General features: G+C 44.7%; 1 protein-coding gene across 9 annotated transcripts in view; it reads left to right on the forward strand.

Moving 5' to 3' along the window:
- Positions 1 to 584: 584 nt before the first annotated feature.
- Positions 585 to 14,086, forward strand: part of chl1b (cell adhesion molecule L1-like b) — a 1,336,546-nt gene continuing 1,323,044 nt past the window's right edge. For 5 of the 9 annotated variants that reach the window (XM_072472184.1, XM_072472196.1, XM_072472195.1 and 2 more), the window contains exon 1: positions 1,645 to 1,940. The gene's annotated coding sequence lies outside the window, so the exon portion shown is untranslated. Of the gene's footprint in view, positions 1,025 to 1,644; positions 1,941 to 14,086 lie in introns of those variants that run through there. The other 4 variants (XM_072472185.1, XM_072472186.1, XM_072472194.1 and 1 more) reach the window with 4 other exon arrangements.

The raw sequence follows: 14,086 nt of genomic DNA on the forward strand, positions 1-14,086 counted from the left end.
AGATCAGTTATGTGCACAAATTACCCTTGGACAGAACAAAGTAAAGAGCACTGCAAGTTTCTGGGAATGAGATGGGGAAACTTTCAGACGAAATACGATCGGTGATCAGCTGTATAGTTGTGTTCAATGCAGCTTCGGAACAGGGACATTAAATGGCAGCAATAACTCTAATTTTAGGTGTCCTAAATTTGAAGGGAGGGGTATTTGAGTGGATGGGGCCGGGAGTATTTTTGGAAATAGCTTCTTCAGTGGTGACATGTGAGTTCCATTGGAGATCAGGAGAGGGTCAGTGAAGATGTCCGGACTGAAGGTTGGAGCCAGCGGAAATCAAATTGTTAAATTTGGGGGGCTAAAGATAAGGAATGAATTGAACACCAGTGACACATAAAGGGACTGGACTTTGACAAAACGTCCCATCAAATGAGATGTTAAGTGTTGCAATATAGCGGTTCAGTCATTTATCTTGAGAGGTGACGGTTCTATGCAGCGAAGGGGGGTGAGTGTGGTGTTGACGAGTAGATAGGATTGGATGAGGTCACTGCTGAAGAAAGGCTGCCGAGGCAGCGAAGGCTGGGATAATGGAGAAAGTGGGAGATAGATAAGATCCCAACTACAGCACGGATGATTGGGAAATGAAACGGCTCAGTAGCCAGATGCAGAGATCATCGTGTTTGGACTAGAAATCTCACCAGATAAGAGTTTTTTTTTTAAAAACTCAACAAAATAGGATTATAATAGTTCTTTTTTTACTGGAGGGAAATTGCAAATGACAGCTGCCAGCGGGAAGAAATATGAGTTTTGGCTTCACGCTGGTTAATAGATCTGCAGTCCTCTACCAAGCTGAATGTGTGTGTTTGTCTGGAGGACTGTCGGACAGTGCAAAGGGTTCGATGCCCCAGCAGTGAGTCCAGTACCTCCAGGGCACGCCCAGCCCTGACTGACACCTCCCTGACGTAACCCCCATTTTCCTCCACATTTTCTTTGAAGGTGTGAGGGCGAGTTGCTTTGCTGGACTGTCTCACAGGTTGGTGCAAATATTATAGAAAATGCTTCAAATTAGAAACTGTCTATTATCAACAGTCTTTGTAGACTTGGGCTGCCATCAAACTGGAAGGGACACTTGTTTTTACCGGATGAATGCAATAGATACATAAATAGATTCCCTCCTTCCAAAAAAAGACTAAAATTCACTGCTATAGTGATGCCTGCATGTGGAATGCACCCTCGGAGGAATAATTTTCAGCCACAAGAACAACAAAAAATCTCATTCTGCTTTGCGAACATGGTTAAACTGTGAAATATATTGGTTTATTGGTTGTAAGTGGCTGTGAACAGGGAAATATGAAACATAGAATTGCAACGAGATCTCAAAGACGTGCAATGTTTGTTTTGGTCCCACTGTTTAAAAATACAACTGAACGTACCTCTTTTTAAAAAAAAAAATGGAAATGGAGAAAAGTGCACTGTATATTTAACATTTTGTTTTTCAAAAGTGTTTGCTAAATGTAGTGTCGCTTCTCCTAATTCCAGTTCTGGTTTTCTTTGACCGTTCCGATTGCGTAAAATCCAACCACACGTTCATTAAGACACTCACTCCTGAAGCTTTTCTACAGGATTCTTCTCCCTCGGTTTTTTTTTGACATGTTGTCATGGATTCCTATAAACCGCTGGCAGTGGCTAACGATGCGAGTCACGGTTAGGTCTCCCCTCTTTGTCCAGCCCGCAGAAAACAGATTAGTCTTTCGCTGGCTGGCAGCAAGTGGAGCTATTTAGATCATTTTCTCCCTGGCCCCTTGTGGCACCTCTCCCAAATCACTTTATTTATTTATTTCCTTAGCAGATTGTCGGAGAAGAACAGCCCACGTTCCGAGTGAAGCTGTGTTGTGACCGTGGCAATTTTTCTTCTTCGTGAGTGCGTGCGCGTGTGGACAGCATAAGAGGTAAGGGTTATGTTTTTTTAAGGCGTGTTGAACCTTTTTTTTTCAAATAAACATTTAATAGAGCGTTGTGAGCGGATTGGGTTGGTTTGTACAATGGACATTACAGTCTGTTCATCGGGGTTGGGGCGTCTCGCCCAGCGCCCTTTACCAGGTAGAGGGAGGGTTCTTTTGGGCAGGATAGCTGGCTCGGAGCTGGTCTGATTCTCTCATTGGATTCCATTTGAGTTGGGGTTTCTTTGGAGCAAGCGAGGGGATGGATTACGGGCTTGCCCCATGTCCACTTTGCGCAAAGGCTTGATAACTCTGAGAAAGGAATAACATGTTTTTTTTTAAAAGGGAGAACATGACCCAAGTGAGGAGGAATAACCTTGACAATTGGGCTGGGGTGTGAGGGGAGGGGACGGGAGGGGGTAACTTTGTGAGCTGCTATCGCTCAGGGTGTTGTCCATCATACCTGCTGCTCGATCAGGCAACACAGCAGAAAGCAGCGGGGGCAGTCTGCGGACCCGTTAGATAATCAGACACATTTACCCTTTTTATATTGTGTTCAGAAAGGATGGTGGTAGCATTTCTGTCAAGTAATGGAAATAGATGCACACACCATCTAAAAAAACATGGTCTGAAAGATAGATTTTTAAAATAGAGTCAACGATGTTTCTTATAAATAAAACGCAATCGAGGACGGCTACTGGTATTTAAATGCACGAAAGGAAGGCGTTCTTGAATTGGAGTGGCTGCTGGTGCCTGGCAGCTTGAGGGACGTCTGTCTCCCTTAATGTCCACACGGGAGTTTGGGTTTAAACGACACCCCGCCGGATGGGCGGGAACCAGGAGAGCCCGCTCAGGCGAGCGGAAAGATACACCAGCAAAAATGTGTTCGGATAAAACAGGTTTGGAGGAGAATCAGACACGAACAGGAGCTTGTTGAAGGAGCTCATCTGATCGCTGCACCAATTCAAGTGAGCAGTTTGTTGCGTAGCAACCTGGCATTTAACTCTTTCCTAGTTTACTTTTTTCTTCCTCTGCGAATTGCTCCGCAATTTACTCTTGGCAACTTTGGGATTATTTTGAAAATTGACTATTTGAAGTAAGAGATGCCTGAGTGTTCCTCTGGTGTGCACCACTTCTCAATCCTAAAACCGCGCTCGTTTCAAAAGCTATCAAGATTATTTATCTGTTTATAAAAATGGGCCGGGGAAATGTGCAACCAACACGCATAGAGTCTGCTGCTCTTATTTTTGAAAGTGAGCATCGAGCATCTTATCCAATCTGGTCGATTTTTAAGATGAATCTCAACACTGTAGTAACACAGGTGCACATTTGAGTTTTCACATTTATTCTATTTGAATGTTTCAAAGTGTTAGGCAGGTTAAATTCTTAACTGAAATAGAAGAAGCACACAGGAGTTGTTAACAGCTGTGAAAAAAGACATTTCATAATATTTCAGACCTGTTGACCCCGTCCATCACCAGTTCCAATGAAGGATCAAGCATCAGAAATGTCATATGGTCTTTCCACCTGTTACCTATTCTGATGAATTATTAGGGTTTATTAAATATTCCCATTATCCACAAGCTTTTATTTAGAATTTAGACTTTTAGCCAGTTGGGGGCTGTTGACTAGTTGTAGGAAAACTTAATCAGCCTGGGCCAACCATATTCTACAGTGGGCAGTGGTATTGTCACTGGACTAGTAATCCAGGGACCCAAAGTAATGCTCTGGGGGCCTGAGTTCAAATCCCCCCACGACAAATTGAGAAATTTGAATTCAATAACAATTAAAAGTCTAATGATGACCATGAAATCATTGTAAACCTAGAACCCCCTCTGGTTTGGCAAATCTGCCACCCTTACCTGGTCTGGCCTACACGTGACTCTAAATCTACAGCAATGTGGTTGACCCTTAAATGCCCTTTCAAATGGCCCTGCAAACCATCCCATTATGAATTATTAAAAATTGAAGCACTGTTTTTACATTGACTATTAAACTCTTCACGAACATGAATCTGCTTGTGTATATCTGCATCTCAATTTCATTCCTCTTCTTCATCCCAACTAGTTTGAACTTGGATTTTTTTCTCCCCCTCTTCTTTCCCTCTCTCTGAAATGCAAGATTTATTTCTCCTCATAATCCAGGTTTTGAGATTCTACTTCACCGGCCCTGCCAATCGAATGCACCTCCCTCCACCCCTGTCAGATGTCAGCATTCTCAGGCAATTCTTGTTTACTCTTCACACTGCTGACTGAAGTCAAACTGTAGATGGATCCCTACACAGCTGTACACTGGCAATGTATGTTATATGAAGAGGCCTATGCCTGTGCATGTGTTAGAACCTAACAGATGTAATGGTCATTGGAAATTGTCTTTCACCTCGGACAGATTCCTGCACAAGTACATTTTGTTTGCTTACATTGTTGGTGTTTCATTGAATCTTTGATTGTAGGAATAGTGAGTATGGATGAGGAGGGCTGAATGGAGACAGAGTTTTGGGACCAAAACTCATGGTTGAGCCTGTACATTTTGTTTTACATTATTGTATATGTGAGGAATTGTCAAAAGGTATATGTCACTTTCTTAATAGGCTGTGAAGGTTGAAGCAATGTTGGATTCTGGTTCCATGTGCTGATTGAATAAATCAATTCCACAAAAGTATTATGTTCGCAAAACAAAACTTTTAATATTTTAGACAGCTGCTGATCTTTTGCTCCTTGGTTTCAGAGCGACTGAAAGAAAAATGCAGCTTTCCAGCAACAAGCAAATTAAAACTTGTTTTTGTTGAATGTTCCTTTTCCCCTTCCTGCCACCCAGCCAGCGTTGTTGTCTTTGCTAAATCAGTCTTTTCAAATTAAAACTTACCATGACACACATGTGACGATCTTCAGCTACCAGTTAAACTACCCTGATGTCAGAGAAAAGCTCCAATGTCTGACAATTACTCTTCATATTTTAATACATGAACACAAATTAATACAAAGATCCCTTTGAAAAAGCAGTGTTTAAAAGTATGGTCCTTGGTCAGCTACTTTATTCAGATTAAGTTTTAATTGTAACTGAGCTGTTTGCTAATGCCAGTGGCTTTAGCCCCTTTCCAGATTTTTGGCCGTCAGACTGGCAAAACCTTGGAGTTGAAGTTGGGGGTGGAGAAACAGGGACAATTTGTACAAACTGCAAGAAAAAAATACCGAATCTCTAAATTTCAGAAGTGATCTCTTTAACTGTAAATATTGGAAAGAAAATGTTTTTGCGTGGATGTTTTCCAGAATTTGTCAAATAGATTTAAATATTAAATTTATGTCTGGATGTGTTGGAGTTAGGGAAAATCTAGCATTTTTCAAGTTAAACCTTTTCAGTAGAAAGCACCATCATGTTTATTGTACAGTTTGTTCACAAGAGCAATAAAATGAAGAGAAAAAATGCCTTTAACACTCATTTCCTATCATACCATTCTCTGGATGCTTTAGCTCATAAATACAAATAAATCAGCATATTATTCATGATTAATCCTACTGTTCAATGTCAGAATGTGCTAATAAACCTGACAGCATGCTTCCTCTTTGCATTCACTGTTACGTTTACTATTTGCTGATATGAGCTAATGGCGGGGCAGGGGGTGGGGGAACAATTGAATAAGAGATACATATGCATAATTTATTTGCATTAGAATTCTCGCAGTCATCAGGCCATCTATTTCTTGATTTCAGTTGTACGTTAAGAGGCCAGTCCAATGACTGCATGCTGCAGCTTACAGATATTTGTATCCATTGTCACAGGGCAGAATGACTTTCACATTCTTTCCTGGGAATACTTTCTTGCATTAAATAAACATCAGCGCTTAATCATCTGTAACTGAATCTTGAATAAAATTAATTTTAGCAACACGTTCAACTTATGGAAAATATTGCAGGTTAAAACAGGATACAATTGCTGGTGTTTTGATAGTGTGCAGGTTTGTAGAAACAGTGCCGGTCCCCCTGCAGTGAATGGGAGATTTGGCTGAGCGCCAAATTCCCCATACTTGATAGCAGCGGGAGTGGGGCGGATTCTCAACAGAGAATCCTGGCCACAGTGCCACACATTAGCCCTTGCAATCACAAATACTACATTGGACACAGTTTTTATTCAGGAGTAGCGGTGGATGACCGAAGAGTTGCTAATTGTTATGCCGCTATTCAAGAAAAGCACGAGGGATAAATGAGAAAATTACAGGCCATTCAGCCCCAACATTTGGTTGTGGGGAGTTGTCAGAAACCATTCTCAGGGACAAAATAAGCTTTCATTTAGAATGGCACAGGTTAACCAGAGAATAGCAACATGGATTTATTAAAGGCAAATCATGTCTGATTAATTTGTTTCAATTATTTACGGTAACAGAGAAGATTGTTGAAGGTGGTGTAGAAGCTTTTTACATATGTATGCTTCACCCAATGTCTATGTCTATGAATTTACATTGTGTATGTATCAGATGTCCTATGTTTTTCATGTATGGAACGATCTGTCTGGATAGTACGCAGAACAATACTTTTCACTGTACCTTGGTACATGTGACAATAAATCCAAATCCAATGGACTTTCAGAAGGCAGTGGCAAAGTGCCCTTTTGAGGTTTTATGAAGAAGATGGAAACCCAGCAAATTAAGTGGAAATTGTTGATATGGATATAGAATTTACTCAGTGACAGGAAGCAGAAAGAACAATTATTCTCCAGTATATAAGGTGGTTTATATGGTGTTCCCAAAGAGTCAATTTTGGATCTGTTACTCTTGGTTTTTGAAACAATTTTCACTTGAACGTGGATGCAGAATTTTAAAGTTTGTAGCTGATATAAAACTTGGGAACATGGTGGATACTGATGAGGATTGTTGTAGGCTTCAGGATTACTAGTTGTTAACATAACAGGATAATACAGTTGTTAAATGATCAGAAACATGGAAGATGAGGTTCAGTATGGACAAGTGTGAAGTGATGCATTTCGGGAGGACTAATTTAGAAAGACAGTATACTATTGTGGTAGTCACCATTGATGTATATATTATGTGATTTGTGGTAAGGCCCTGTACTACAGGTACGGGGGTAGTTCCCTGCCTGCTGGCTCCGCCCAGTATGTGGAGTATAAATATGTGTGCTCCCGTGCAGCAGCCATTTCACCAGCTTCTGTAGGAGGCCACACATCTTAGTGTAATAAAGCCTCAGTTGCATTCAACTCTCGTCTTTGTGTAATTGATCGTGCATCAATTTATTCCACTAAAATTTTCAGAAGATAGACCAAAGCATCAATTCGAATTGCCTGCAGCTGGATCCGTAATCAGGCAACGGCAAAAAGGACATTGAACATTGGCTAGCCTGTTTCGAAGCTTATATCAGGTCTGCACCAGACTCAATTCTGGCAGCTCAGAAGATCCAGATCCTCTACACGCGGCTGAGCTCCAACATCTTTCCACTTATCCAGGACGTGCCGAACTACGACGAAGCCATGGCGCTACTGAAAGAAAACTACGCTCAGTGGACTAACACGCTTTACGCCAGACACATCCTCTCCACGCGCAGTCGACTCCCTGGTGAGTCAGTAGAAGACTTCTGGCGTGCTCTAATTCCCCTAGTCAGAGACTGTGACTGTCAGGCCGTCACGGCCACAGAACACTCGAACTTGCTTATGTTATAGGGATAGGGTCAGATAACATCCGGCAATGCCTTTTAGAAGGGGCCACGCTCGACCTCGCGGCAACCAAAAAGCTTGCGCTCTCGCTGATGGTTGCCTCACGCAACATCCAGGCCTACACACCCGGCCGCGCGGCCCACCCCTCCTACGCAGCGTGGACTCCGCAGACGGCCGCCCCATCGGGGACCCCACTCAGCCAACCCCACGCCTGTGCTGCGCGGCAGCCAACCAACCACGGGGGCCCTAAATGTTACTTCTGTGGGCAGCCAAACCGCCCCCGACAATGCTGCCCGGCCCGTAGCGCCCTTTGCAAGGCATGCGGCAAGAAGGGGCACTTTGTGGCGGTGTGCCAGGCCCGTTCAGTCACCGCTATTGTTCCGACCCCCCTCCGTATGGCCAGTGGGCGCCGCCATCCTCCCCTCCTCGGACCACGCACTGCCTTTGGGCGCCGCCATCTTGTCCTCCCCAGGAACATCAAGCGCCACCACCTTGTCTCCCCCACGGCACGTGCGGCCCGTGGGTGCTGCCATCTTACCAGGACCCATGCCCCCCGGGCACCCCATCATCTGCCACCATCGACGATCAGCCGCGTCTCGCCTCGGTCATGATTGACCAGTCTCGCCCACACAACCTAGCAACCGCCTCTACAACCGTGAAAATCGATGGGCATGAGATCTCCTGCCTGCTGGACTCCAGGAGCACCGAGACCTTCATTCATCCTGATACAGTAAGGCGCTGCTCCCTCGCGGTACACCCCGCCAATCAGAGAATCTCTCTGGCCTCCGGGTCCCACTCCGTGGCGATCCGGGGGTACTGCATAGCCACTCTCACTGTCCAGGGCGTGGAGTTTACCGGCTTCTGCCTCTACGTCCTCCCCTACCTCTGTGCTGCCTTACTACTCGGCCTGGACTTCCAGTGCAACCTCCAGAGCCTAACATTGAAATTCGATGGGCCCCTACCACCCCTTACTGTGTGCGGCCTCGCGACCCTAAAGGTCAATCCACCTTCCCTATTTGCAAACTTAGCCCCAGATTGCAAACCCTCGCCACCATGAGCAGACGGTACAGTGCCCAGGACAGGACCTTCATCAGGTCCAAAGTCCAGCGACTGCTTTGGGAAGGCATCATCGAGGCCAGCAACAGCCCCTGGAGAGCCCAAGTGGTAGTGGTGAAAACTGGGAAGAAACACAGAATGGTCGTGGACTACAGCCAGACCATCAATAGGTACACGCAGCTCGACGCGTACCCCCTCCCACGCATATCTGATATGGTCAATCAGATTGCACAGTACCGGGTCTTCTCAACTGTGGTCTTTAAATCCGCCTACCACTAGCTCCCCATCCGTAAAGTGGACCGACTGCCTTCGAGTCAGATGGCCGCCTTTACCACTTTTTAAGGTTCCTTCCGGCGTCACCAATGGGGTCTCGGTTTTCCAACAGGAAATGGACCGAATGGTCGACCGATACGGGCTGCGGGCCACTTTCCCGTACCTTGACAATGTCACCATCTGCGGCCATGATCAGCAGGACCATGATGCCATCTTGCCAAATTTCTCCGCACCGTCACTCTCCTCAACCTCACTTACAACAAGGAGAAGTGTGTGTTCAGCACGAACCGCTTAGCCATCCTCGACTATGTGGTCCAGAACGTGGTCCAGAACGAAGTTCTGGGGCCCGATCCCGACCGCATGCGCCCCCTCATGGAACTCCCCCTCCCCCACTGCCCCAAGGCCCTCAAACGTTGCCTGGGGTTCTTGTCTTACTATGCCCAGTGAGTCTCAAATTGTGCGGACATGGCCCACCCACTCATCCAATCCTCTCTTTTTCCCCTAAAGGCCGAGGCTCACCAGGCTTTCGACCGCATTAAGACCGACATCGCCAAGGCCGCGTTGCACGCAGTCAACGAGATGCTCCCCTTTCACGTCGAGAGCGACGCATCAGACGTCGCTCTAGCTGCCACCCTCAACCAGGCAGGCAGGCCCGTGGCATTCTTTTCACGAACCCTTCATGCCTCTGAAATTCGGCATTCCTCCGTCGAAAAAGAGGCCCAAGCCATCGTTGAAGCTGTGCGGCATTGGAGGCATTACCTGGCCGGCAGGAGATTCACTCTCCACATTGACCAACGGTCGGTAGCCTTCATGTTTAACAACACATAGCGGGGCAAGATCAAAAACGATAAAATCTTGAGGTGGAGGATCGAGCTCTCCACCTACAAAACCAGAGATTTTGTATCACCCCGGAAAGCTCAACGAGCCCCCTGATGCCCTATCCCGAGGTACATGTGCCAGCGCACAGGTGGACCGACTCCGGACTTTGCACGACAACCTTTGTCACCCGGAGTCACACGTTTGTACCACTTCATCAAGGCCCGCAATCTGCCCTACTCCATCAGGAAGTCAGGGCAATCACCAGAGACTGCCAGGTCTGTGCGGAGTGCAAACCGCACTTCTACCAGCCAGACCGTGCGTGCCTGGTGAAGGCCTCCCGCCTCAGCATGGACTTCAAAGGGTCCCTCCCCTCCACTGACCGTAACACGTACTTCCTCAGTGTCGTCGATGAGTAGTCCAGATTTCTTTTCGCCATCCCATGCCCCGACATGACGTCTGCCACCGTCATCAAAGCCCTCAACACCATCTTCGCTCTGTTCGGCTACCCCACCAACGTCCACAACAAAGGGGATCCTCATTCATGAGCATTGAGCTGCGTCAGTTCCTGCTCAACAAGGGTATCGCCTCGAGCAGGACGACCAGCTATAACTCCCGGGGAAATGGGCAAGTGGAGAGGGAGAATGGGACGGTCTGGAGGGCCGTCCTGCAGAAATCTCCTGGCCTCCCGCTGGCAAGAGGTCCTCCCCGATGCACTGCACTCCATTCGGTCGCTCCTATGCACTGCGACTAATGACACACCACATGAACGCCTCTTCGCCTTCCCCAGGAAGTCCACCTCCGGGGTGTCGCATCCGGCTTGGCTCGCAGCTCCAGGACCTGTTCTCCTCCATAAGCACGTACGACTCCACAAGGCGGACCCGTTGGTCGAAAGGGTACAGCTACTCCACGCCAACCCACAGTACGCCTACGTAGCGTACCCCAACAGCCGCCAAGACACTGTCTCCCTCAGGGACCTGGCACCAGCAGGTTCCACACACACACACCCCTCCGGCCCGGCGCCACCCTCCCCTTCCCTGGCGTACCCAGCCGCAACCCACGCCCCAGGACAATCCGTCCTCCCCCTGCCCACGCCCGAGGATGAAGAGGATTTTGGCACGCTCCCGGAGTCACCGAGGATCAGACCGGCACCAGAATCGCCGCCACCACTGCGATGCTCCCAACGGCAGATCAAGGCTCCGGACCGACTGAACCTGTAACTTGATCTGGACTCTTAAAACATCATCCTTCTGTATAATTCTCCACCACCCCCACCGGACTCAATTTTAACAGGGGGTAAATATGGTAGTCACCGCTGATGTATATATTAGGTGACTTGTGGTAAGGCCCTGTACTACAGGTACGGGGGTAGTTCCCTGCCTGCTGGCTCTGCCCAGTAGGCGGAGTATAAATATGTGTGCTCCCATACAACAGCCATTTCGCCAGCTGCTGTAGGAGGCCACACATCTTAGTGTAATAAAGCCTCAGTTGCATTCAACTCTCGTCTTTATGTAATTGATCGTGCATCAATTATAAACGCCTGGTTTTGTTAAATGGTGTCCGTATACAGAAATCATTAAAGGTTACAGGGCGAGTTGATAAGGTTTATAAATACAGGCATACAATATAAAAGCAAAGTGATCACGTTAACATTTATTAATCACTAGTAAAACAACAGCTGAAGTACTGTGGATAATTCTGGGCACCTCAATTTGGGAAATATGTGAGTAAAATCCTTAGGAAAGGTACAAAAGAGTTTTATCAAGACTTAGCAGGGATGAGAGACTTCAGCTATGGGGACCAGTTACCCTTGAAATAGAAATGTTGGGTGTTGGAAAATAAGAGATGACCTAGAAAGGTTTTCGAGATGGTGTGCAGTTTTGATAGAATGGAGAGAGAAAAGCTATTCCCTGGAGTGAGTGGGTGAATGATGAGAGGTCATAGATTTAAAATCATTGGCAAAAGATTGAGAGGGAGAAATGAAGATTATTTTCACTGAGTTTTTGAAATTTGAAAAGCTCTACCTGAAAAGGAGTTGGACAGGTACCTGAGGATGCGGATCTTAAAAGGGTTATGGACATAAAGTGTTGTATGGGATAAAGCACGATTGCCCTTCGGAAGACCCACCACGGCCATATGATCTCCTTATGTGCTGTGAATATGTATGATTCTAGGAAGTGTCATTTTGGGTCTTGTACGTTTCTGTGTTGAAGGCAAGGAAAGCTGTATTACTAAGAACTAAGTACTAACTACTAGCTGTATTACATCCTGCTTTACGATGTGGTTGATGAGAGGAGTGTCCTGAAAAGCAATATTATCAGGTGGGATCTAATCTTCACCTGGCAAGTCAGAGAAAAAGAAATGCTCTTGGAACAGAATTCTAGTTAAGCAAGAATATTTATGATACTGTGTGACTTGCACCAAAAGTAATTTTCCTTTGGTTATCTTCCATTCAGTTGCCACAACCTTGGTGGGAAACCTGTTACCTGTTGATCTGGAAATTCCGCTGAAATCAGGATAGTCAATTGGGAGAACTCATAAGGACATTTCTGGTGTTCCTTTTGTGGAAGCGATGATTGTTCTCTGCTTGGAACATTTTTTCCTTCAGCTTTTTAATTCGCTTTTCAATCTGTTCACAATAATTACGTCCTTCATGAAGGACCAAATATATTCAGTTAGAGTAGGCCCACAAACAGTTAAGGTTGCAAAAGTTCTCTTCTGCTGGTTACATTCAAATGCAATCTAATATCCTGCAGCCTACTTTGACAGAGAAATATAAAAAACATTAAATATTACAATGTTAAAGATACCGAACAAATGTCATGTAACACTGCAGCTTTCAAACCTTTCATTTGCAAATATTGCCACATCCTTGTGGACCCCAGTTTCCAAAAGATGCTATGCAGCCACCCAGAATAAACAAGATTCTTGAAGACTTAAAAAAAAATTTGTACACAGCTATGGACATAATGTGCTAGTAAATCGACAAATATGGAAAAGTACAGAACTGATGTCCTGCGAATCCTCTCTCAAATCCTTTAGGATCCAGGGACTCCAGAGTGAAAATAAAAAAGAACAGAAATGCTGGGCGCATTCAATAGGCCAGGCAACATCTCTGGAGAAAAGTTAACACTTAGTCTTATTGGTTTCACTTTGGGACATATTAGAATTGATGTTCATTCCCAATGGTTCAGACCTGGCTCTCTGACCTTGAGTTAAATGTCTTAAATCAGTTATCGGGTGTTTGGACTAATTTGTTAAATTTTGTGGGAAGTAAATGTTGTTGTAATTACAGGAAAATTAGTTGTTTATTTTAGTTGGGTGTGTTTCCTTATAAATGCAAATCAAAAATATTTTAAGGCACAAGGTCATTTTGCAACTTAACTTATTTTTCTATATGATATTTATGTTTATTCAAATTATGGCTGGTTATGGAATTATATTAGTGATCTTTTGACATTCCAGTTGAAACATGAACATAATTGCCATGCAATTCTCATTAGGTTGTGCTGTTTTTCCAATACCCAAAATTAGGGAAATTCATGGAATTTCGAGCAAAAACAATGTCCAATGAAAATAGGGTTTCTGAGATCTTTTGAACTAGTTTCAAAAAGAATTGTGCTGGAAGCCGACCTCATCTACAAAACTATCCCTGCCCCAGAGTGAATTAATCACCATGGTGCGTCTCCACTAATTGTGGTCTTTTGCAGGTATTTGAGGAGGCACTGAAGTAAAGCTTTTATTTAGGTGTAAGGAGACTAATAAGCGTGTTTTAAAAGTAATTGATTAAAATAATTTCAAATAATTTTACAATCAGGTTGCTGATTTAAGACAAAAAAGCTTATATTTTTGCTGACAACCCATTTTAAACTATTAATAAAGCGACACTCAATTACCACACCAAGGAAGAGTTTTAATGCAAACATTTTTTTTTCTTAAAAAAAGCCCTAAAGCTGCTCTGGTTCACAACAGGTTCTATGTTCGGCAGTAGACAAATGATTTTGAGTAAAAATACCCCTTCGCAAAACTATCAGAATTTGCACCCAGCCCATTGAATCCACCAAAGCTGGAAAAAATTGTTACCTTAATGCTTGTCCTTGCCTTCTAAATGTGTGGAATATATCAATAATTGGGAATGATTTCATTTTAAATCTGATTCAAATTGCAAACAAAGAGCTATTACAGGAATCAAAGCCATCTTGCTAGTTTCTCAAATAAACAAAGAATAAAGAACTGAAAATGTATTTGTTTTTCAGAAGAGAAAAGTCAATAGGCTTTCGTTGATTCTTTGTACAGTTCACAATAGCAGATTGAAAATCTGATTGTCGACTTCCGGTGGTGACATGGAG

The sequence above is a fragment of the Scyliorhinus torazame genome, chromosome 13 (assembly GCF_047496885.1).
Source record: "Scyliorhinus torazame isolate Kashiwa2021f chromosome 13, sScyTor2.1, whole genome shotgun sequence".
NCBI lineage: Eukaryota > Metazoa > Chordata > Chondrichthyes > Carcharhiniformes > Scyliorhinidae > Scyliorhinus > Scyliorhinus torazame.